This window comes from Schistocerca gregaria, chromosome 2 (assembly GCF_023897955.1).
Source record: "Schistocerca gregaria isolate iqSchGreg1 chromosome 2, iqSchGreg1.2, whole genome shotgun sequence".
Lineage (NCBI taxonomy): Eukaryota > Metazoa > Arthropoda > Insecta > Orthoptera > Acrididae > Schistocerca > Schistocerca gregaria.
The window spans coordinates 553,236,993-553,261,650 of NC_064921.1; the positions used below are offsets into that span (position 1 = coordinate 553,236,993).

Below are 24,658 nucleotides of genomic sequence, written 5' to 3' on the forward strand. Positions count from 1 at the left end.
TGTTATAATTTTTACGGGTGAATACCTCACTCACCATTTCGCATTAGATGATCCATGTTGTGGTCACCTACAGAGGTTTTGTACAAGACACACTGCTCCTCTGATTCCAACTTCACGTTCATAGCCAAGTTCGTCAAGTAAATGTAAAAAGGTGTCTGCATTGTTCATACTATGACCGGCTAACATAATGTATTTTTGAAACTTTATAGGTAATTTTGTATTAGCTTTATCTGCTCAAACGGTGCACCTAAAAACTGGTTCCCTTCGTTCACTTCTTTAAAATACTGCACTGGACTCCGAAACTGCGATCCTGCATCAGGCCCCATCATCTTAATGCCTAGTTCAACAAAATCTCCTTCTTCTCTTGCACCCAAAATTCGTGCAGAATATTACAGTATTCGAACAGCTGGCCAAATGAAGATCCACGACGAGGCCCCTTTCAAGCTGTCAGGCGCTGACAACCCTGTCTCAGACAAGTAACACAGCACATCCGTGTCCTTCACATTGATCATTCGATATCTGACGATGTTCGCACCTCTTAAATACCCTACCACGCCTGGTAACGGAACCGAACATGAACAATACTGACACATTCTGGTGGCCCCTCTACCTGTCAGAGAGAATCATTTACACGCACATTGATGGTGTGTGTACAAGAACGAGGTTACAATGACATCTGAGCATGTTTTCTGGATACTTAACGATTTTTCTCAGGCAGTGTACTACATACACTACTGGCCATTGAAATTGCTACACCACGAAGATGACGTGCTACGGGCGCCGTGATATGCAAATGATTAGCTTTTCAGAGCATTCACACAACGTTGGCGCCGGTGGCGACACCTACAACGTGCCGGCATGAGGAAAGTTTCCAACCGACTCTCATACACAAACAGCAGATGACCAGCGTTGCCTGGTGAAACGTTGTTGTGATGCCAAGTGTAATGAGGAGAAATGCGTACCATCATGTTTCCAACTTTGGTAAAGGTCGGATTGTAGCCTATTGCAATTGCGGTTTATCGTATCACGATATTTCTGCTCTAGTTGGTCGAGATCCAATGACTGTTAGCAGAATATGGAATCGGTGGGTTCAGGAGGGTAATACGGAACGCGGTGCTGGATCCCAACGGCCTAGTATCACTAGCAGTCGAGATGACAGGCATCTTATCCGCATGGCTGTAACGGATCGTGCTGCCACGTCTCGATCCCTGAGTCAACAGATGGGGACGTTTGCAAGACAACAACCATCTGCACGAACAGTTCGACGACGTTTGCAGCAGCATGGACTATCAGCTCGGAGGCCATGACTGCGCTTACTCTTGACGCTGCATCATAGACAGGAGCGCCTGCGATGGTGTACTCAATGACGAACCTGGGTGCACGAATGGCAAAACGCTATTTTTTCGGGTGAATCCAGGTCGTTTTTACAGCATCATGATGGTCGCGTTGGCGACATCGCGGTGATGCACATTGGAAGCGTGTATTCGTCATCGCCGTATTGGCGTATCACCCGGCGTGATGGTATGGGGTGCCATTGGTTACACGTCTCGGTCACCTCTTGTTTGCATTGACGGCACTTTGAACAGTGGCCGTTACATTACAGATGTGTTACGACCCGTGGCTCTACTCTTCATCCGATCCCTGCGAAACCCTACATTTCAGCTGGATAATGCACGACCGCGTATTACAGGTCCTCTACGGGCATTTCTGGATACATAAAATGTTCGACTGCTGCCCTGGCCAGCACATTCTCCGGATCATTCACAAGTTGAAAAAGGGTGGTCCATGGTGGCCGAGCAACTGGGTCGTCACAATACGCCAGTCACTAATCTTGATGAACTGTGGTATCGTGTTGAAGCACGCTATGCAACGTCTGACTCAATGCCCAGGCGTATCAAGGCCGTTATTACGGCCAGAGGTGGTTGTTCTGGGTACTGATTTCTCAGGATCCATGCACCCAAATTTCGTCAAAATATAATCACATGTCAGTTCTAGTATAATATATTTGTCCGATGACTACCAGTTTATCATCTGCTTTTCTTCTTGGTGTAGCAGTTTTAATGGCCAGTAGTGTATAAACTTAAGAAGAACTTACAAAAAATAAATTAACAAACAAACTAACATCGTCTGGACAGGCCTTGATGGACCAGTGGTACTGAAGGCCGCCGTGTCATTCTGTAGATGCCACCGGATGCGGATATGGAGTGCATGTGGTCAGCACACGCACTTGCAGCCATCGTCATGTTTCGTTACAGGTGCCGCTACTCCTCATCAACCAGCTCCTCAATTGGCCTCACAAGGGTTGAGTGCATCCCGTTTGCCAGCAGCACTCTGCATACCAGGACAGTGACCCAGTTGGTAAAAAATAGTAAAAATTAAAATAAGGCATGACAAGCCTGTCATAATTAATTTCTAATTAAATATATTCAAAACAGTCTATCGTGAAATTTCTAATTAATTTGATGACCAGTTGTAATCTATAAGATCATCATTGGATGCATCTGCCTTCCCAGACTAGTAACCAATACGAAATGAGTAGGAAAGCTTTAGCGACTGTGAATCAAATATACACTTAAAGACGGCATTGAACCATGTGATAACAATGACATCAAATGCTAGTTCTAGTGCAAGTTGCCTACATTCAGGGGAAGTGACGTCACAATCCAAGATGGCGGCAAACCACACGTCCTTATCAGTGATACCATCATCGCTTAAATAACCATAAACTTGTCGGCGCTAACATCATATTTTGGTTTCCCACATTTTCGAGGAACACGAAGTCGGAGAGATATACGTATATGCTTCGAGATATACGTATAATCATGCTTTCAGGCCAGATGTCCCAATCTTCCTTGCGGTTCAGAAAAGTGTCTAATGGAAAGTCGAAGTTGAACTGCGTCTTCAGATATGCTATAGCTTAACGATTTTTTTGACATGGTGTGCGCATTTCTTTCCTAATCTTCCATATGAATTGTTATCATTCTTAAATCTGATCTGCTGGATTTTAAAAAGTGCTTTAAATTTTCAGCTGCCTTTCTCGTCGATGAACTTTCAGCAACAGCTTGTTTTGCTTTTTTGAAACCTTCTGCACTCCATTTAGCTTCGTCTGTCTTCCTTATATGTGTTTTAATCATCCGAAACATAAAAACATATACAAATGGATGCTACTGTGTTAAATGACGGTCAGTTTGTAGGGTGACTGGCATACCTTCAGATACTATTGCAGAGCGTGATGACGGCCAGATTGCAAAACGTGGCAATGATGTCCAATTGAGAACATGACACCCCTTACTACCCCATCCCCACCCTAGCATATTATTGGTTGGGGCAATGATGAAAAAGTAGGGCTCACCTTAATTCTATGTAATCAGTAGTATATTAGCAGAAGCAGTTAAATGGGAAATTAACTGTGGACTGCACAATGCCTTCGCTTAGAAGAAAACTGTCTTGCTCAACATTCAAACAATAACCGCCACGATGGTTCGCACTATGCCTCTTAACTTTAGAAGAGTGCTGCTGCACTGCGTTCACCGTTGTGAATGATGTTTAGTTGACAGAGTGACTACAACTGCCCGAAAGAACAACAAGATTATTTGTTTATCCAAATACACTAGCGGTAGTAGTATATCTTTCTTTTCATGTTACTCTTTGTAAGCGATTGATATCACAACATATGGTACATGGTCCCTCCTTGATTTTCTATCAGTAACGCTTAGTCTTGATGAAGCCATTGCCTCGGAATTCTTTGTATGCTGTCTGGATATTTGTTGCCAAGTCGCTCATCTTTAAATGGAGTATTCAGCTCTGCAACTAGTTCGTGTGTTGACAGAGTAACTCGTGTTATTTAATTTATCATCTTTGCTTATAATCATAAAATGGCATACATTTTGGAACCGAACGGAATGGGTTGCACTTTAATTCACACGTACCGTCTTCGCCTGAATTAGTTTCCCGTAATATAAAACTTACCGCACACGGAATGACACCTCCACTTACAGCTTGGAGAGAGTAGTGGGTGACTGACGGCTGGAGGTGCCCTGACGATTTTCGTATGGACACAATAAAATCAGTCACCTCCGTAATCGAATGACTAGTGCCACTGCTTTCAATATGGAAGAAGCTGGTTTCGATTACTGGGACCACCTCAGATTCTCTTAGGCGCAGAAGTCTGCAATCATGTTTACATTCAGCCTCGTGAAGCCAAATGAGGAAGAAGCAGTGGCACAAGCTAAGGTAAATAAACTGTTGTGGTACAGGAATGACCCCACACAATAGTGGTCACTGTATAATGTAGTATGAAATACTTACCACATTTAGCTGAAAATGCTTATTTGAACTTCTTGAAAGTCAAAACTGTGTGCAACTTAGATCCAATTATATATTGCGCAGTTAATTTTTCAATAATATTTAACACGCATTCCCAGTAACCATCATGATTAGTTCTTTTAGCCTTTCAGTTCTTTTAGCCCTTCACTCTGCACATTAGGCATTGGGGCCTTAGTTTCGAAAATTATATAAGTTCCACAACTGATGTAATTAAATACGACTTTTTATTAACATAAAATCTCAGAAACTACGTAATATGTCATTAAGCCTATGAATATAATGTATAATTAAACCTTCACCCAATTTTGGTATACATACATTAATCTATTATAGAATCTCAATTCCATTTTTAAACAACGTCCATTACAAATAGATCCTGAACAACTACTTTCGAGATCCTAAAATTTCCGTTATAAAGATGTTTTCACGTCGTATATATGAATATATAATAAAAACAGGGACATCGTAGAACACTTTAAGGCCAGTGCCTTCTCCAACTCAGTGCAGTTCAAAGACACGGATAGCAATAATGCGTGATTTGACATCGTGCCTTATTATGCTGTACCCAACAAGCTGTGTTCACGAGAAACAACCTTAGTTTGTCCACTAGTGCATCTATTTATCCAATACTTCAGCAGTCCCAAGGCTAACTTTACTCTCAGTTTGAGAGAAGTGAACATAATATCTTTCTCCGACAAGATTTTTTCGGCTGAAGCTGGTATTACATCTACAAATGCTGTCTGGCTTGAATTCATTGTTACACCCCTTGGTCTGTGGTGGTGATGGTGATGGTGGTGGTTGGGATGGTGGGGAATGACAAGAGATAATTTGTCATTTTTAAGCATCCCTCCTCTGACTGTTAGCGTACATGCATAACCATGGAATATCTTTGATTTCGCCACTGCTACTGCTGTTGTTGTTTCCACTGCTGCAGAAGCTACCGTTGGTGCTGCGAGTTAAACGAGGAAAGGGGCATGATAGACACTGATGGTTAGTTCTTCTTGATTTACATTTATTAAAAAAAGTTTCGTTTGTTACAACGATTGCTATCTTCTGTCCAGACACTGATTTGATGCACTTCTCCGCAGCACTCCAACCAGTTTTAATTACTAGCTTTGCAATAGCTTTGTAGAAGTCTTTTTATGGAAAGCGATTTTCTATTCCTTACCTTCTCCACTAACTACTCAGTGTAAATGTAGATTGTGGCAACCGCAACTGATTAGTGTATTACGACACTTGGCTATAGAATTCTGTAAGAAACTTTAGAATTTAAATACTCTTCCTCTCCTAGAGGCGAAAGAAATGTTCTATTGCGACAGAAAAGCGTAGAGAGATGCACCTACCTGAACAAGGATTGCTTTGGCGATACTGCTGAAAGCAGATGGGAAATTGTATGTTCACATTGAGTATGACGCTGTAGTGGTATTGACATCTGTTTAAGGATTTCTTTGTAGCTTCACGTATTAACACCAACCTTTGCTAGCTTATTTCAGGTACCGCAATTATTTAAAGACACTAGTGTTCTTATTACTTAGACTTTAGACCAACGACGGGTTTGACGCAGCTTTGCAGTCAATCCAGTACACGTCATGTCATCTCTGTATGATTATCGGAACATTCGTCCATTTGTACCTGCTAACGGGTCTACCTTGGTCACCATCTACAAATTTTTACCCTCGACACTCCACCCCATGGCCAAATTTACCATCCAGTGAGGTCTCAGGATGTGTCCTATCAACCTGCCCCTTCATTTAGTTAAACTGTACCATAATGCTCTTTTATCAGCAAGGCAGTACTGTATTCTTCCATTATTTACCTAATTTATCTAGCTAAAAATTATCCTTCTGGTATATCGCATTTCTAACTCTAATAATATCATCTTGTCTGTGGGATAATGGGATATCTCTTTGGTTTTTTTCTCTTTCTTTACTGTTATCACAAGAGAAAGAAGAGAAGATAGACAAGGTTTACACTCAAGTAAACAAAGTCACAGTATAGCGATATGCACATATAGGGATGGCGTTAGTATTATATAGTATCAGTTGTATCCTAGACGACTGGATAAGCATGGCCTGGTCAAAATAGTACCGATTTCAGTTGATAAGAGCTGACGGTTTCGAGGGTAGTGCAGACTTGACAAAGCCATGGACACGGGTTGTCAACAAGGCACTGTGCAAGCTGGTGGTGCTTCCATAATGGTGTAGGATATGTTTACATGGAAGGGAATGGGTCCTGGGTTATGTTCCACTGCTTGCTGAACATTTTCAGGCATTCATGGACTTCATGTTCCGACACAACGATGGAATTTTTATGGATGACAAAGCGCCATGTCACCGGAGCACAGTTATTGCATTACAATTGGTTCGAAGAACATTTTGGACAATTGAAGCGAATAATTTGGCCACGCAAATCGCCTGACGTGAATCCATTCGAAGATTTATGGGACATAATCGAAAGGTCATTTCGTGTATAAAATCTTGCACCGGAAACACTTTCGCATTTATGAACGACAATAGTGGCAAAATAGCTCAAAATTTCTGCAGTGGACTTTCAGCGACGAGATGCTGCACTAAGCCAGGCAAAAGAAGGTCCGACACGAAATTAGGAGGTATTCCACGACTTTTATCTCCACAGTGTATATATACTGTTCTGAGGGTAGAAACTTTGAAAGTGAGTTCACGTTTATTGATACGTAACGCAGATTTATTTTATAATTAAGATTGTGACTCCAAAATGCATTATACCACGATTATTTATTCATTAAAGTTCTCAATTTTACAGATGGTGGTGTTGATGATGATGAAGATCTGCATGACGATGAAACTGATGAATTCATTAACGAAGCTATTAGATAAGCAGCAAAGCAAAAAAAGCACCCCGTCATCAGGCCACAAGTGTGCCATTGGGATCATCCGACCGCCGTGTCATCCTCAGCTGAGGATGGGGATAGGAGGGGCGTGTGGTCAGCGCACCGCTCTCCCGGTCGGTACGATGGTTTTCTTTGATCGGAGCCGCTACTGTTCGGTCGAGTAGCTCCTCAGCTGGCATCACGAGGCTGAGTGCACCCCGAAAAATGGCAACAGCACATGGCGGCCCGGATGGCCACCCAGCCAAGTGCCGGCCACGCCCGACAGCGCTTAACTTCGGTGATCTGACGGGAACTGGTGTAACCACTGCGGCAAGACCGTTGCCCAAAGTAAGAAAATCACCCCGTCATCAGGCCACAAGTGTGCCATTGGGATCGTCCGACCGCCGTGTCATCCTCAGCTGAGGATGGGGATAGGAGGGGCGTGTGGTCAGCGCACCGCTCTCCCGGTCGGTACGATGGTTTTCTTTGATCGATGGTTTTCTTTTTTATTAACATAACATTTTATAATGATAATTTATATATAGAGTGTTCTATTTTGAAAATCTTTTCGTCCAGTAGAGAGTGTATATTAGTATTCTTCACCTGATGCATTTCAAAATGAGAGTTTATTAGGAAATAAAACTCAAAAATTGCTTACTGGGACACTAAGTCCATAATTACAATGTATAATTGAAGCCTCATATCAAATTCCATTTTTAAACATTGATCATTTGCAAATGCTCCTGAACTATTGCTTGCAAGATCATGGATGGAATTTGATGTAACATTAGTGGAGCTGACATGTGCTCTCTCTCTCTCTGAACAGCTGACTGGGCTGTTATCAGACATCTACAAATTCTCTCTCTCTCTCTCTCTCTAAACACAGGTGTGTGTGTGTGTGTGTGTGTGTGTGTGTGTGTGTGTGTGTGTGTGTGGGCGTGTGTGTGTGCGTACGTATTTCAGATGAAAATATTTTTAAACATGTGCCAATTCAAATGGAATTTTCGCCTTTTTTCAAAAAGGAAATTTACGTAATTCAAATGAATATTATGTAACTTCTTTGGAACTACTGCAATTTTTTTAACTTGACGCCACTATTCACGCAGTTCATGTGACTGACTTTCTCATTTTAATGCCCGCAAAAATACTAGGCTAACGTAGGCTGGTTCATTTTAATACCTGCTAGAATACTATGCTGTACGCAATCTGCGCCAGAATTTTCAGTTGACATCAGTAGCATCTCATGGTTCAAAACAGCATTTAAGTGAATTCCTGATCCAGAGTTGCTATAGAATTCCTATAATAACGAATTTGGAGACAAGACAGCCACCATGAAAAGATGTGAAACCGTAATGAAACTGGGATAAACAGAAATGTTTTACAGTGTAGAGTACTGTCGCTGCAATATGAGTGATTGGTGTTTCTCGCGGTTTCATTATGCTTTTATACATGTTGATGGTGCATATCTTGGATACAAGTTTTTATGTTTTGTTTACTAGTTTAGGAAAACAGACGCATCTGATGATTTTATACATCGAAACAATTTGTGAAACTTTGTGATCTAAGTTTATTTCGAATTATTATTCCGAATACATCAAATTTTTAAACACTGGATTGCAGTATACATTCAATGTGATTGTGTCTCCCGTAATCATAACGTTGTAGTTTTTTGTATATTTGCTGTAAAATCTTATCAGCCAGCACAAATACAGACACAGGTGATACTGGATAGACCAAAAGATCGTAATATAACATACAATACCAGCAAAAAATAAAATATTTGTATATTCTTGAAATCAGAGTTTCATCTATCAGCATTTATTGATAACGTATCTTCAGCGGTTCTCTGTAAAAATAATCAATGCTTTCATCGTATTTTTTCCGTTTCTGGTATTGGAGCTTTTTTCAGGTCCTTTATAATGCGCTGCAAGGATCTATGATGCACTTGCACTAGAATGGTGTTGTGGAGAACTTTTGATGGATATCTGCCTGTCATGTGGTTCTGTATTTTCTTGTATACTCGGCGCCGGCCGCGGTGGTCTCGCGGTTCTAGGCGCTCAGTCCGGAACCGCGCGACTGCTACGGTCGCAGGTTCGAATCCTGCCTCGGGCGTGGATGTGTGTGATGTCCTTAGGTTAGTTAGGTTTAATTAGTTCTAAGTTCGAGGCGACTGATGACCACAGATGTTAAGTCGCATAGTGCTCAGAGCCATTTGAACCATTTTTTTTGTATACTCGGCCTGCATTAAGTGAATAAAAAGGTTTTATCGATAAACAAAAATGGAAGCCAGTCAGATTTCGCGTAGGTTCTGATATGAACAAAATCGTGTGATAGACACTGGGGTGGGGGACCTCAACCCCTGAACGGTGCGCCCCAACGACTGATACGGAAGTTCCTGTAGCTATATATTTAATCACCAGCGGATCAACTGACGTAGATATGAAGACACTCAACGGCGAGGCGACTGATGACCACAGATGTTAAGTCGCATAGTGCTCAGAGCCATTTGAACCATTTTTTTGTACACTCGGCCTGCATTAATTTCCTGGTTATGCGTGAGGTAAAGTCTAGTGAATAAAAAGGTTTTATGGATAAACAAAAATGGAAGCCAGTCATATTTCGCGTAGGTTCTGGTATGAACAAAATCGTGTGATAGACACTGGGGTGGGGGACCTCAACCCCTGCACGGTGCGCCCCAACGACTGATACGGAAGTTCCTGTAGCTATATATTTAATCACCAGCGGATCAACTGACGTAGATATGAAGACACTCAACGGCGAGGCGACTGATGACCACAGATGTTAAGTCGCATAGTGCTCAGAGTCATTTGAACCATTTTTTTGTACACTCGGCCTGCATTAATTTCCTGGTTATGCGTGAGGTAAAGTCTAGTGAATAAAAAGGTTTTATGGATAAACAAAAATGGAAGCCAGTCATATTTCGCGTAGGTTCTGGTATGAACAAAATCGTGTGATAGACACTGGGGTGGGGGACCTCAACCCCTGCACGGTGCGCCCCAACGACTGATACGGAAGTTCCTGTAGCTATATATTTAATCACCAGCGGATCAACTGACGTGGATATGAAGACACTCAACGGTCTCGACTGTGTAATACGAAGTTTCCCAACCACTGAGAAGTGGGCAGAAATGGCTCCATCGTTCACGGCGTAGTTTTAGTAACGGATAAAGAGATACCTCTCAAACATATCGTGATCTAACAGTGTGCACGATGAAAGCTCTTTCGGAAAGAACTATCCGAGATGACACCCCACACTGGAAATAACACCGTCAATTCAGATGGCGCAAATAGCTCTTCGGATTCTAGTAAGCCTTTACCAGCGGGCAAGATGGACTCAGGGCGAGATGATGGCTAAACCGATGACGAATTTACAGGAAACATGTAGACGAGTAATACTAGGCGAAACCTACGAACTACGAAGTGCCATTATTTTGGAGCTATCAATACTTAGACTCTGCCACAGGTGGGGAAAGTGAAACTAATTCTGGATGAAATGGAAACAAGGAATATCTTAAAACTGACGTTACAGGAAGCACGTTTGAAGGACATGAGAGAAAGACAGAATCTTGAAAGGAAGACCTGGCTCAAAAGTCAGAAGAATAATTCAGTGTCATGGAACAGCGCTTTGGGGCAAATTAGCAAATAATACGTTGTGTAATGGACTTCGGTTTTTCTTATGAAATGCTCCCATAGACGAAGGCAACGAAAGAAATCATGGGAGGTGGAAGTATTTCAGAATTCGATAGATAGCGAACAACAGAAACTCCCAGCTACAATGTAAAAATTGTAATGGGCTATCTCTACGCAAGAGTTTGAAAAGAACGACACTTTCGGAAGGTAGTTGGTCTCTACACAGTTCATAACAGACCACACACAAATCACAAGAGACTTACTGCATTGATCGAAAATTTTGTCCACATACTTGAAGAGTCAGCCCAGAGAAAAGAAAATTTGGTGCTCGCCACGTAAAGACCTTGGTGAATAAGACCGGTATCTGTCACCTCAATACAAAGCATTAGAGGAATTATGAATATAGAAGTTTGGAAAGAAATTAATCTACACTCTAATCACTTCTTATCACGTATAAAATTGTGACCTAATGGATTAAATAAGGAAAAGGCTTAATCTGACTAGAGTAATAAAGTTTAAATACGACAGGTGCAAGAAAACAGGACTCAGTTTCAAAGACTATTACAGAAAATGACAATGGAAGGCTCGCTTCATAGCCGGGAAAATGCAGCTAGCGAATCGCACCATTACAACGTTGGTGGACAAAGGCTGCGATAATGCAACTGACAAAAGAGGAAACACCTATAGAGCATGGCGCTCAGACAGAACAGAAGACAAGTTTGAGACATACAATGAAGTGCTCAGGCAGATGACGGGGAACCTACAGCATGCCAGATGAAACACGATCTTCGAAGAAAACTGAAAGAAACTGTGGCAGAATTTAAGTAAAACAGTAGCAGAATCTTCTACAAGACTATAGACCGGCATTTCGATAAGGAACTAGCATCAACCCTGAGATTTTGAAAGGATGATCGAAACTGACAGTATCATGAAAATTGTGAAACATTTCGCAGATACATCGAGAAATTGTTAAATTGTGAAGAACTTGAAAATAAGTGGGCGAATTAAAGAATATCAAAGTTTCAGAGGAAAACTTTTTTACAACAGAGATAGTGAAAAGTGCTGGTGAAATAAAAGCTTTAAAATAAAAAATGGAAAAGCTCTGGGAATCTGAAGTAATCACTAATGATTGTAAAAGTGCTGTGAATCATAGTTTATTCAAAAAAGGTGATAGAACGTATCTCGATAAGATCGCGGTATTTCTATCTCCCCCCCCCCCTCTCCCCCGTAAAATTTAGATTTACAGTAGTGCACAAGGAACTGTACACGTGTCTAGCAGAGCAAAACGATTGTTGGGGAACATGAAAGGGGCTTCGCAGAAAGGTAACATGTGAAGCAGCTCTGGAACCTGAGAACAGCACAGGAAGACTGGGACGACTGTCGCAGCAAGAATCTTGTAGCGTTCACAGGCTTCAGAAAAGTGTACTGCTCAGTCGAAAGTGTTGCTCGACATACTAATAGAATTAGGAGTGAACGCAAAAACAATTTAAATTATTAATCAGACGTTAAAACGGATTCGTCCAAAGATATAATAATACTGGATGTCCTATAAGGAAACTGGTATGAAAACAGGGCCAAACATGGTGAGAACGTGTCTCTGGCCCTCTTCAACTGTGTCTTGGAGAAAATCATTCGCTAATAGGGGAGCTCTCTAAAGAGTAATATTAAAACATGTGTCAGACAGAACGATGTACTGTCCCCAGTTCACTTAAAATGAGTAAGATGGCAGAATAAATGGTCAGATTCGCACCTTACATGAGACCTTTACAAATCGCAGTGAGAAGGTGAAGATGACACCTAAAGTAAATTGGCAGTTATGAGAACATTCGGCTATCAATACATAATGCAAAAAGGGATGACAGTCAATCGACAATAATTAACACACCATTCCTATACAATGCATGTCTTTGAGCGGAAGGTAGAACAGGGAACGCGAGTTGAGTCGCTTTTAGAGTTGGAAAGCCAGCTCCACAATGGTGTAGTGAAGCCGCGCTGCGGGAGTTATGCCAGAAACCACTTAAAGAGGTGGCAGGAAGGAGGACAGCGACCCCGGGGCAGGTGATTCAAGCTGGAGGGCTCCCTGTAGCAGGGCATCTGCATAAGGGCAGAGAAGAAGCTGTACAAAACTATATTTCGGAATTCCATCGGGATACGAACAACAGAGTGACGCATTTTCGTCCAGCGAGTGCGACAAACGGGAAGGTCAAGGTACTTTAGGCGTCTATAACGGGCACAAAACGTTCGATTGGTGAAAAAGCACTAGGAAGAAGAAAAATACTGAAGTTTCGGCGCAGTGTCATACAAGGGATACTGCAATTGGTAGAGTGCGTTTCTACAAAATAAGAGGAACGCTCCTATTGGTCGAAAAAAGCCTTGACGTGAAAAAGGAACCCAAGTGGAGAGAGGCAGTTCTGCCATGAGTAGGACAAGAGGGGAATTTGGTGGGACTCTTCTCTGAACTGGCGTCAAGTGGAGAACGGAGCGCTTAACGCTCCGTACAAAACAGAGAAGAAATTTGTGTGGAAACTGCATTCACAGCGCCTGCACTCCAACTAAAAAAATTAGCTGTAACAACGTTCAGCTCCAACTGTGGAGAAACGAACCAGCCAAATTTGTTAATTGTTCTTGCGAGAACTGAGAGGGCACTATAATATGCACGCTGCTCTAACCATGCGCGTGTATATTGCCATATAATAAGACTAGGGCTGAGTACATGTTTTCTCGCATAACGAATAACATAGGGAAAGTTTCTGCTGGAAAGTTCAGCAACGGCCAGATTAGTTTTGTAGGAATTTCAGTGGGAGAGAGTGGCCTTGCAGACAGCAGCACGTAGCAGCTTAAGGTAAATACCGCGTCCAGAGGCGTAAACTTTGTTGGTTCACCAGCTTGCGTCCACTGTAAGCTCGAGCGGCCTTGGGTAATCTGGCGCTCAAATTTGTCACTTCACTAACCATCCACCGTAGACTTGATTGTCATCCTAAATAGTACCGATCTTTGAACCGGAATCGGACGATTTTCGTAGTACTGACCAACATCATAACGTATGTTTAGGATCAATTTTGTAAAGGTAAATTCCAATTAAACATTCATATTATGGTGCTTATGATTAATGTAAAGAAACTTAAACTTTCATAATATTGTGTTTATTATTAATGTGCTTTCAGAGAGTAAAAATTAACATTGTTGTCCACAAACTTATTTCACTTTTTGATGTTGGCAAGATGCGTTATCCATTGCGCTGTTTTTATGCTGGCGAGTTGAAAACTGTCTGAAAAGCGGTAATTTTGTGAGAAATATTGCAACATTAAACTTGTCATTTCACCTAACACAGTTGTTCTCAATTCTAGAATAAGCAAAAACAAACCCCCACCCTTCCAAATGTGTTTTGGGGAAGAACATCGATGAACCAGAAAAAGAATTAACGAGAAAGGGGCTTCTCAAGAAGATCTACTTCTTTGCATTCACCAATGATCTCACGATCCTGTATAGGCTCGCTAACGCGGCGTCAAACCAGATAAATATACTAAAACAGTAAGCTGAAAAAACCGGACTCAAAATTTCATTCTCAAATCAAAATATATGACAAACAGAAAAGCGGCACCGCCTACCCTGAAGCTAGGACGTGGTGAGATGGAAAGAGCTGATAGTCTTAAATGTCTCGGGGTAACTGCACAACTGAAAGCTGTCGAAAGCGACGGTGTAAATCCTCAGGGTGGGGGAGATGCTTTTAAGCTGAATGTTTAATGGGATATATTAATGTGGCACTGTTTCTCTGACATAATAAACCGTTAAACACCAAACAATGATAAAGGAGTTCGTTTACCTACGAAATTAAATAAGAATTTCAACTAATTCAGTTTATTACATGTAAATTCAAAACAAACGTTTTAACAGTGATTGATATTAATGAACTAATGCCTTGGAAAACCTGGACAAGCGAACTGGAATGTGATTCAAAGGAACGCAAATCTGATTGAACATTTATCTTCGCAGAAGTCACACCGCTATTGCCGGAGGTTAGTGCAAAAGAAAGGAAAACACCAAGAAGGCTATGCGTTTGCATCTATGGCCAGAGTTGAAAGCATGTTGAATCTATAACTGCAAATAAGTCATCAGAATGAAGATTTAAATTACTGAATATCGATGGAAATGTTTCACTTCAGTTCGCTTTCCTGCTACGTCTGGATCTCACCGTACTCATGATCTGCAAGTGGCGGCTGAAACCCCTGCAAAATCAGCCACTGGCTCTGTACCAAAGACTTGCCTCTGTGTCTAAGTTTTAATAAGTGGAGTGAGAACCTCGCATCCAAGTCGAGCCTGGAGACCTTGTGTAGAAGAGGAATCTGCCCATCAAGACGGTGAAATCAGAAGACTGCCCGGGAAGGCGCCTACTATCAAGTAAGTTTCTTCAGTACACTTCCGCCAAGAAAGAATCAGTTCTCTGCGTTTTTATAACATCAAGTAATATTAGTTGGCTGAATGATAAATACTGTGAATGCTGACCAATAAGGGGTTGTCATAAAAATACGTTAGTCTCCCTCCATTATTCTCATTTCAGGCGGTTAAACAATTACAAACTGTGCCCTGCTCCCTCCTTATCTCTGTCAACATTCGAGTGCTGAAAATTCGGGATGGACCTCTGTAAGCAATGCTTTTTATTTAGTTTAATCATGGCAGGTATTTTTAAATTTCGTTAAGCATTCTGACTTCTGGGATCTTAGCTCGGTGTTGGTGTCTCATGGTTTTCAAAGAACCCCCAAAATTTTCTGTTCCCTGTCCTCTTTCAAGAATGTTACCTTGGCGTACCGTGAGTTTCAACGAATTCTGACTGCCTGCTGTTTGGTCCACAACAGGCGGCCTTCTGGGACTCTGCCAAAACCGCACGTAACCTCTGACCACACTCAGCTCGCTAAAAACAATCTCCGATATCCACGCACACCTTAGAGAGTCTATCTTCATTGTGACTGGCGCCTCCGGCCCCAAGATAGATACTTTCAGCTCTGTGCAGTCAGGCTGCCTGTAGCGTTGCCTTCAAAGGCAGCGTGGGCATTCCGTGGATTCTCCAGAGGGCTGTTTCCCCTGCCAGTTTTAATAAACCCACGGGTTGTCCTCTCGCTTGCAGCCAAGCATAATTTGCTTTCATAGAGGCTACTTATTTAGGTGTAGATGCAGTTCAGTATAGGAAATTGTAATCTAAGTAATCCGGCAATCACTGTTGCCGATTGCCGGCCAGGGTGGCCGAGCGGTTCTAGGCGCTACAGTCTTGAACCACGCGACCACTACGGTCGCAGGTTCGAATCCTGCCTTGACCTCAGAAGTTAAGTCCCATAGTGCTCAGAGCCATTTGAACCATTAAAAAAACTGTTGCTGATTCACGTATCATTTATTGGCAGAGATTTGATTTGGCTTTTTCATTTGGGTTTTAGTTCAGTTACGGGACAGTCTGGGAAAAACGGGCACGTAACAATGGTAACACCATCAATTAAGGGAAGATTTCCTCACTCATAATCAGACACCGCAGCGTCACTCAATATCACGGACTCTTCATTCACATATCTAACGAATTTAACGAATTAATGGTAACTGGCAGTCAAAAAAGAAAATTAGTTGTCAACAATAATGAAAACTAGTGATTCTATTCATATTTTGCTGCGATAACACCGGGTTCTTTGATCTAAACATACAGTGGCTGGATAGCTTTTCGTAACACTACATAAGAAGAGTATCATAAACTGTCTGGAACTATTAATTGGGTACCTCTGACACACAATTTGAAATTCATTAAGTACATCTTCAAACTGAAATAACAAATCAAGATTTTCCACAACAGAGACGTTTGTAGGGGTGAAATCTAATTGAATGCAGATTATAAACAACAGTGATCTGAGAAGCTGGAGAAACTTGACGTTACATATTTAACACCAGAGAGTAAAGATTAAGAGCAAATCCCTATGATTTAACCTATTTATATAACCTGTCAAGATGGGAGCCATTAGGCCCTGTTTCAAATCTAATCAGGCATTCTTTGTATTTTACACTGAAGCGCCAAAGAAACAGACATAGGCGTGTGTATTCAAATACAAAGATATATAAACAGTCACAATACGGAGCTGCCGTCGGCAACGCCTATATAAGACAACAAGCCTTTGGCGCAGTTGTTATATAGATTACGGTTGCTACAGTGGCAAGTTATTAAGATTTAAGTGAGTTTGAACGTGGTGTTACTGTCGAAGCACAAGCGATGGGACCCAGCATATCCGAGGTAGCGATGAAGAGGGGATTTTTCCTTACGACCATTTCACAAGTGTACCGTGAATATCCGGAATCCGCTGAAACATCAAATCTCCGACATCGCTTTGGCTGGAAAAAAGATTCCGCAAGAACGGGACCAACGACGACTGAAGGGAATCGTTCAACGCGACACAAGAGCAGATTTCAATGCTGGACCATCAACAAATGTCAGCGTGCGAACCATTCAACGAAACATCATCGATATGGGCTTTCGGAGGCGGAGGCCCACTCGTATATCCGGCCTGGTGGTCGAGCGGTTCTAGGCGCTACAGTCTGGAACCGCGCGACCGCTACGGTCGCAGGTTCGAATCCTGCCTCGGGAATGAATGTGTGTGATGTCCTTAGGTTAGTTAGGTTTAAGTAGTTCTAAGTTCTAGGGGACTGATGACCTCAGAAGTTAAGTCCCATATTGCTCAGAGCCATTTGAACCATTTGGGCCCACTCGTGTACCCTTGATGAGTGCACAATATAAGCCTTACGCCTCGCCTGGGCCTGTCAACACCACCGAAATTTCGGAGGTTCGAGTCCTCCCTGGGGTATGGGTGAATGTGTTGTCGTTAGTGTGAGTTAGTTTAAGTTAGATTAAGTCATGTGTAAGCCTAGGGACCGATGACCTTAGCATCTTGGTCCCATAGGAACTTACCACAAGTTAAATTTAAATAATCACCGACATTGGACTGTTGATAAGTGGAAACATTTTGCCTAGCCGTACGAGTCTCGTTTCAAATTGTATCGAGCAGATGGACGTGTACGGGTGTGGAGACATCCTTATGAATACATGGACCCTGCATCTCAATAGGGGACTGTTCAAGCTGGTAGTGGTTCTGTAACGGTGTGGGGCGTGTGCAGTTGGAGTGATATGGGACCCCTGATACGTCTAGATGCGACTCTAACAGGTGACAAGTACGTAAGAATCCCGTCTGATCACCTGCATCCATTCATGTCCATTGTGCATTCCGACGGACTTGGGCAATTTCAGCAGGTCAATACGACAACTTAGACTTCCTGAATTGCTACAGTGTGTCTACAGGAACACACTTCTGAGCTTAAACACTTTTGCTGGACACGAAATTCCCCAGACATGAACATTATTGAAAATATCTGATATGCCTTGCAACGTGCTGTTCAGAAGAGATCTCCACCACCTCGTACTCGGACGGATTTACAGACGGCCTTGCAAGATTCATGGTGTCAGTTCCCTCCAGTACTGCTTCAGACATTAGTTGCGTCCATGAAACATCTTGCTGCGGCACTTCTACGTTTTCACGGAGGCCCCACACGATATTAGGCAGGTGTACCAGTTTCTTTGACTCTTCAGTGTATAAGAGAATTTGAAGCCATTTTGACTACTTTGCAACCATGACTGTCTCAAGACGTATGTAAAGGTTTTTTGAAATTACCGATACCAGTCACAATGGTAGCGGTAATTTAAAATAACCTTTACATATTTCTTCAGTGTATATTGCACATATTACCTCACACGTGTAATAATTTACATCTGATACATAATACCACCTTTAGAAATAACAGCAGTGCAGATAAAAGTACACAATTTACAAATATTCATGATAAGTACAATAACAAATACAAATAGGTTCCAACTATGATCGCTAGCAGCAATGGGCATGAGGAAAGGAGGTGCAAATTGGATGGAAAGGGGGATGTGATACGACACAACAACGAAGATAAGGGAAAGGAAAGTGGCATGACGTAGAGGAAGGGAGAAAAAATCGTAACTGGGAGAAGATTGGTTTTACTGTATGATGGAGGGATATTTGGCCATAGTTATCTTATGGGGTAACGTTGTGAAGGTGACAGAAGGCAGAGCTTTTAATTTTTTTTTTTTTTTTTAGCTAGAGTCCATTAACTCGTGTGCAGTGTGCAGGGCGGCTTGTTACAGGGGTGGACGACAGCAACAAAGATGTAGTGTGGGAATGTTTTCGTTTTATGTATGGGCACAGGATAGATACTAGGTAAGTGGGACCTGGTGTTTCGATTGTGATGAGAGAACAGGTATTTAATCTTGGATGCGAGATACTGGGGTGAGGGTGAACTGAGGAGCCGCTGAAGTAGACAAAGTTTTTGGTAGTTGCGTGATTTGTAAGGGTGTGACGTGACTGGGTGTTTGAGGAACTGTCATGGTCGTGTAGACAAGTGTTGCAGACGTAACGCAGACAAGCCTTGTTTAGTTCTAACTGTAAAGACTTATAATTAGTCGTGACTTGCTGGATTACATCGCAGTAATGGGTGTTCGATAAAATGAATAATTGCTCAAGTTTACGTTTCACATACTTTGGGAATATGTACCGAAACTTTTCCAGGACAACCAGTAGGAGAAGTTTTCCTGTATGTGCTCCAGGATTTTATGCCAAATGAAGTGAAGATGCCAAGTTACACTCAAGTTTTTCACTGTTTTGTGATACATGACAGGGGCCGATATAGCTTCAGTTTGAGGGCGTTGCTGTGGCGTATCTGCCACATGTCGGGACTCCGAATCGGTTGTATGGGCACCGACATGTAGGCGAGGGATTATTGATTCATTCGTGTGTTTCCAAGATGTGTGCGACAAATAACTGACGAGCTCGCTGTTATTCTTTTCTTTGCTGGCGAAGGACAAACACCGGCAGACATCCATCGGAGAATGAATAATGTGTACGGAGCAGCAGGTCTGCCGAAAATCATCGTTATAGGATGGTGTGCCAACTTGCGTGCTGCTGCTTCATGATAATGCACGTCCCCGTATCACAAATATCGTAACACAGGAGTTGCGTCAACTCAAGAGAATGACACTTGAGCACCTGCCCTATAGTCCTGATCTCTCCCCAACCGATTGTCACACCCTCGGTCATTTAAAAAATGGTTCAAATGGCGCTAAGCACTATGGGAATTATCATCTCTGGTCATCAGTTCCCTAAACTTAGAACTACTTAAACCTGGCTAACCTAAGGACACCACACACATCCATGGAGGAGGCAGGATTCGAACCTGCGACCGTGGCAGCAGCTCGGTTAGGGTCTGAAGCGCCTAGACCGCTCAGGCACAGCGGCCGGCCTCGGTCATTTAAAGATGGCCTTGAGGAGTAGATGATTCCTATCCGACAAAGATGGGCAACAGGCACTTACGGACTCCTTCAAGAAGCAGGACACGGTTTTTACCACACGCTATCTTCAAACTGATGCGCCGGTGCGACGACTGTCTCAATGCTCACTGCGATATTGCCTAATTGTCATAACGAGTCTGGGCTGTACAGCCTTGGAACGGAAGCTTTCTGATCGCCCGTCGAGAGAAGTAGAAGAATTCAGAAGTTATTTGTTTCTGATGCTGTAATAAGCTGTCCAAATTAAACTATATAGCGTACGCAGATGACAGACTCGTCGAGAGCAGCGAAACTGCAAAGCGAGGAGGCTACGGATCAGGTTACGTTTCGTGTTGCTGCGCCAAAGGGCGTTTCGTTTTCCCGTCACTGTTCGTGTTTGTATGCCGTTTGCAGTAATGTGCTCTGGGAATCGGAACACTTTACGCTCTATCGTTACGCCGTGACGTGTTAATCAGTGGAGATCGACGACGTTAGCCCTAATAGGTGTTTTAATAAAGCGACACAGCTGTTAATTACGGCGTTAATATCCTTTTAACGCACATAAACTGCTAATCGAACAGAGATCAGGCACCGCAAGCGGGCAGATCAGCAGTTCCGCGCAGTAGAAGCCGTCTGGCATCTGGTCTTCGCAGATAAGCCACAGGGAAATTTCCAGCCGGCGGGTTTCGTTTAAACAAAACATTTCGAGTCCGCACCCGATAACTGCGGCGTTAAAATAATAACAAAATGCTGATTTACTCGGAGGAAAATATTAATCTGCCTCTCTCCGCAGGTCGTGATAACACTCGCGAAATCGCTGGGGCACGCGTGACTCAATTTTTGTTTTGTTTTTGTTTTTTTGTTTTTCACTCGCCGTTCCCCGCGGAGGGCTTGGCGAGATAACCGGCGACTAATAATCCGGCGAGCGGTATTTTTACCGCCACGCCGCGCAGGGCCGCGACGTTCGTTCGTTCGTTAGCAGCGCCGGCGTTTACAGCGGGCCGGCGGCGCCGTATATTAGCCCCGGCGCTCGCGTGTACTCCGGGGAAGAGGAAACGGACCCCGGCCCCGGGGCCGAAGAAATGCAGCAGGCACCCGCAGCCGATGCCCGCCGGATAAGTGCCGGGGGAGGACGATAACAATAAAAGAGAAGTGCGGCCGCCAAAGAGGGTGAAAGGCGCGGCCGGGGCTACGCCGAGCCAGCGACAGCGCCGCGGCTGTCCATTACAGGACAGGCGTGGGCGCGTGTGGCCCGTGGGGGGCGTCGCACGCTTGGCGCTATCGCTCACCGCCCCCAAGTGGGGAGGCAGCATTCCAGCTGTTGCCGAACGACGTTCTCTGCGTCGGTTATTTGGGATTTTGCACCCGCGGATCGACCACTTGGGGGTCACAGTTTGTTGTACACGCAGAACTGTATTCACTGCTGTAGCTGTGTGAACCGGTAGAGACACTGCTTACCCACACCACAAACAGCAGGCGGCCACGACACCTGGACGCGGAGTGTGCGAGAGCTCTGACTGTGGAATAGGGTAAAATGTATGCCATTGCAGTCTTTCTCGGCGTATTCCATTGATGATTTCTTCTCGGATTATCAGCCGAGTGGTGGCGTCATCTTGTTGCGACAGGTCGACGCCACCACTCGGCTGATAACCCGAGAAGAATTCAAATGGCTCTGCGCACTATGGGACTTAACATCTGAGGTCATTAGTCCCCTAGAATATAGAACTACTTAAACCTAACTAACCTAAGGACATCACACACATCCATGCCCGAGGCAGGATTCTAACCTGTGACCGTAGCGGTCGCGTGGTTCCAGACTGAAATACCTAGAACCTCTCGGCCACACCGGCCGGCCGAGAAGAATTCATTACGGTTAAGTATCCGTATTTCAGGTGGCTGTCCAATTCTGGGTAGCTGAATATGTTTCTTCCTTGGTGCTGCACCTATCAGCCGGCCGGTGTGGCCGTGCGGTTCTAGGCGCTTCAGTTTGGAACCGCGTGACCGCTACGGTCGCGGTTTCGAATCCTGCCTCGAGCATGGATGTGCGTGATCTCCTTAGGTTAGTTAGGTTTAAGCAGTTCTAAGTTATGGGCGACTGATGACCTCATATGTTGAGTCCCATAGAGCCATTTGAACCATATTTTTGCTGCACCTAGCGAAGATCACTCTGATGTGCCATTGTGAGGTCGAGGCAACTAACATTTCGTTCTGCACAGTTACATTTGCATTGTGGACAAGACAAATATTGTCAACGGAGCCCAGTTGTAAGTCCTTCCTTAAGCCAGGTAAGATGTACTTTCGAAGTATTTCATATGAGAAGTAATTATGGAGCATGCTCTGTCTTATCTAATTGACAAGAGTGTAATCCATCAGTCACTTAAGAGTTATTTGTGCCCAAAAAGAACTATGGCACGGTTTCTAACAGCGGATAGTAATAGATGGCACTATTTCGGGTACGCGAAATTTGGGTCATTTTCTTCCAGTCCATATGTGGCATAACAGCAAACCAGTGCTTAATAATATTGGTTAAAAACAGTCTTGGTTGCATTTTTTTAAATATTTTTCAACGACGCATTTCGCCTTATTTAGGCATCTTCAGGTTATCTTTTATAGATGGACGCGAGAGGCACCAAGATCAGCATAACACGTTCCCGTTCACAGGAGCGAGTAACAGTAAGATGGGGGCTCAAGTAGTAAGCATAATGCCTTAATGCCACTCCGGCCGGCTAGCGAGTCCACACCTGCCGTCTTCACTGAACATTGTAGCGGGACAAGGACTGTTTACTATCCAGCCTTAGCTTCTGGGATAGTAGTTGAACTTCAGGATCTTCTGCCACAGTCTATTTGTACAAAGTTCAGTAATCGTCAATAAATATGCGTATTCTTCTCACTAATCATTATCAGTGTTTCCGTTTTCTCTTCATTCTCGTCTCAGAGCGTTTCTCTCAGTGCATTATAAACACTTAAAAGTGGCGACAAGTAAAATTTCCATCTGTTGTTGCATCGAAATCACGATACAACACATTCGTCAGCCAGCAATTGTGATGTAAACATCTAAATCAGTCAGCTTCAGTGATATCAGCACACATTACTTATGTAAGAGAAAGTGATTTAAATGATAATTTTTCGTCGGGAACTGTTAATTTAACCTTAAAACACTCACATCTAGAGGCAGTAAATTCATTATTAAGATTTGTTATGATGGAGATAATACTGGCAAAACTGGCAACAATTACATAGATTTTTTTATTTTCGGCTGGCTGTCATGTAAGGTTTATTGTGTTACACTGATAGATACACGTGTTTCCTTCATTCACTTGCAGCAATACAGAAGATGTAGCCCCTTTTTCTTAAGATGAAAACTTAAAACACTATTTTAGTGGCTGTAGTAACAGTTCCAAAAGTCATTCTTAATTTCACTGTTAAAATGTAGTTTCTAGCCGTGACCTAGGGAGTGAAAATGCATTGGGTACAACGAGACAGCTGTAGAAAATACGACATAAGCAGACCCTTCTCGAACAACCAGTGATGTACCGAGCGCAGACTGATCGGATATACTCTTGTCATTTACTCAACGTCACCCACAATACGCAACTTCACGTAAGGGACAACTTACGGAGTCAGAATATTTAGATGCAGTAATGTATCGCGGCAGGAAGAATCCGTAGGTCGAACCCTTTCAACACAAGAGACCGGAACAGAGAATCGCTACACACTCGTATTTTTTTTAAATTTTTACTTTTTTTACAGTGTTATATCGTTGAATTCACGTGTAATTCAAGTAATAACTGGAGCTCTTGGCCTTATGATCACCTCTGATAAATGGTAAACAGTGGAAACGTAACTCGACGGATTGACATACCTATAGGCAACGATAAACCACTGCCAGAAGGGGAACAGTTTATTGTGTAAAAAATTGATCCTCTTCTAGTAGTAGTTTGTCGTAGGTTGCTGGAGAAACGAAGAGTAGCTAGTGGTTCAAAAAAAAAGTAGGCCATTCCCGTTTTCAAGAAGGCGCGTCCTACAGATGCATATAATTAAAGGCTTATACTGCTGACGTCATTATACTGTAGAATTACGGAACATGATTTATGCTCATCCATTATGACCTTTTTGGGAGAACCACAATTCCCTCTGTCAAAATCAGCTTGCAGTCCATAGGGACCTTGAGAAACACAGCTGTTCTGTTAGTGCATTAGGTCCAGAGTACCGTAGACAAAGTTACACAGCTTGATGCAGCGCCCCTTGACTTCAGGAAAGCGTTTGATACTATTCTGCACTGTTATTTAGAGTACGAAATTAGAGCTTACACTGTATCGAACCAGATTTGTGTTTGGATTCAGAACTCAAACGTTCTTAACGGAACAAAATTGTCATACGTAAATGAAATTTCGGAAGTACCGAAAATGAGTACCATAGGGTTGTTACTGTTTCCAGTGTAATGAAAATAATTTAATGATCGTACG

At 42.9% G+C, this 24,658-nt stretch overlaps 1 pseudogene; it reads right to left on the bottom strand.

Annotated features, from left to right (window-relative positions):
• Positions 1–7,400: 7,400 nt before the first annotated feature.
• LOC126337203 (5S ribosomal RNA) lies at positions 7,401–7,518 on the bottom strand (annotated as a pseudogene).
• Between the last annotated feature and the right edge of the window lie 17,140 nt (positions 7,519–24,658).